The sequence below is a fragment of the Mus musculus genome, chromosome 17 (assembly GCF_000001635.26).
Source record: "Mus musculus strain C57BL/6J chromosome 17, GRCm38.p6 C57BL/6J".
Lineage (NCBI taxonomy): Eukaryota > Metazoa > Chordata > Mammalia > Rodentia > Muridae > Mus > Mus musculus.
Window position 1 is genome coordinate 64,944,498 of NC_000083.6, and position 2,101 is coordinate 64,946,598.

General features: G+C 42.5%; 1 non-coding gene across 1 annotated transcript; it reads right to left on the bottom strand.

The window, feature by feature from the left end:
• Positions 1–219: 219 nt before the first annotated feature.
• Gm25344 lies at positions 220–355 on the bottom strand. Its single transcript, XR_003952441.1, has one exon. It is a non-coding gene; the product is annotated as a small nucleolar RNA SNORA17 (small nucleolar RNA).
• Positions 356–2,101: the final 1,746 nt, after the last annotated feature.

Below are 2,101 nucleotides of genomic sequence, written 5' to 3' on the forward strand. Positions count from 1 at the left end.
CCCACTGGGCCACGTGGCACCAGGGCAAGGTCATCTCAACACTGGTTTACTCTCTGCCCTTGGATACTGTTGGGGCCTTTGCTGAATTGGCGGTCTTCTCGGGCTAACTCCCTCTCCAGGTCCCCTGGAGCTGGACTGGTGATTATCTCAGACTTGCTGCACCCCCCCCCCCTTGCAAGTTTTAAGCTACTGATCATCCAGATGTTCACAGATCAGAACATTGAGCATAGACTACTGATCATCCAGATGTTCACAGGTCAGAACATTAAGCATAGACATAGTCTCTCTCCTCTCTGCCCCCATACTGACGCACGTGCGACATAGCAGCCACACCTGCAATGCCTCTAAGGGCAGTTCTTACATTCTTTCATGTGCCCTATACTTTTGAGGACAACCTTTAAATGGTCCCCTTTCCTGTAGTTTTCTTCCAAGTTAGTTATTGATCCTATTGTACATAGAAGTTATCTGTTTGAAGGACACCTTTATTCAAGGTCCTAATCTTGCACAAAGAACTTGGAAAGATACCCCATTGCCAGTTAGATAATGCCAGGCATCCATCCAGGTCCTTTACACTGACCTGCCATTCTCTCTGTGGTGGCCGCCATGACTCTCAGTCTTCTCTAGATCTTGCCATCTGGGAGGAGACACACTGTTATCAACCTCATCTCTATTTCACAGAAAGATGAAACAGAGCTCAGCGAGATTAATAAGCTCATTCCAGGTAAGCAAGCCAAGCTGGTCTGTAAACTCAAATGGCTTCCTTCTAAAAGCCGAGAGATTCAGTCTCAACACTCATAAGCCCTTGAATAAAAAGTTGAGGTCCTCTTAATGTTGGATATTTTCTCACAAATTCAGCACGAGCCTTCTATGGCTTTAATATGTATTAGCTGAATGGAAGAATACTCAGATATTGAACTTCAGTATAAAAAGATGTAATGGTAGTCATTAAGGGTGAAGAGAGAAACAGAAGTTATTCATATGAGTATTATTTTGTGAGTAAAGAGATTATGTAGTATTTATTACAAGCAATTGCTTATTAACATGGCATATTCCAAAAAGGAATCTGTACTTGATTCACTGGCTGGTGAGCTTTGGAAGTTAAATTATTTATAGAAGACTATGTGCTTTATTAATATAATTTTGAAGACTCATGTGCATTTCTGAAGCAGTCCAGCTGGTGGTCTGGTAACTGCCATGTGGACACTTCAACAACTCATCACAACGAGAAACAAGAAAGCATGGCAGCAGGAACGGGGTAGAGCTTCTGGGAGCACCCATAGAGAAGTCCCTGAAAGTTCCCTGTGAACAAGGAGAAAGGGAACTGAGAGAGAAGTCAGAAGGCTGGAGATGGGGGATATTCAGCACATGTGCACAGAGACATCTTCCTCCCTTCCTGTTTTATGCTGTGTTATGTTGAAATGGGGTGTGTATGTAACTAGGCATAGTCTAGTTGAGGTGTGAACATGGTGTGTGTGTGTGTGTGTGTGTGTAAAACTGCAGGACAGATTCCTCAGACTTGCACATCCTAGACAAGTGTTCTGCCTCTGAAGTATAGCTCCAGCCTACATTTTAATATTCCCCATAGTGTACATAATCTATTTCTTCGCTTTAGTTAATTATCAAAACCTCTGCACAGCATTGAAGAATTGGTCTTGGAGTGTCCTGCCTGTTTTCCGAGTGTGGCACATTCTCTCCGTAAGCTTCCTTAGGTACCAGACACTTTATGCCTGCTGCTCTTTCTCTCTCTATGGCACCTCTGAGTACCAGTCTGCCCCCAGATGAACAGCGCCTTGACACTGGCTGGGAGGAAGGGCTGTAAAATTCATTTCACATCTGTTCAGTGAATCACTCATTTGCTTTCAATTTATTTTTTTCCCCCAAAGAGAAATTCATTTGGGAGTTTTATGGCAGTGGTGGTTTTAAGTCAAAAAAAATTTTAAATTTACTCTTTTCTAGTGAAAATGAAAGATCTTAAATCTGCACTTAATTGGGATTTAGCTTGGTGCTTGAGAGAGAAGAGTATTATTCTCTTGTGATCTTGCAGCTTAGAAATGTGAACTACTTTAACAACAAAATTGGAAACCTGTCCCCATACTCAACC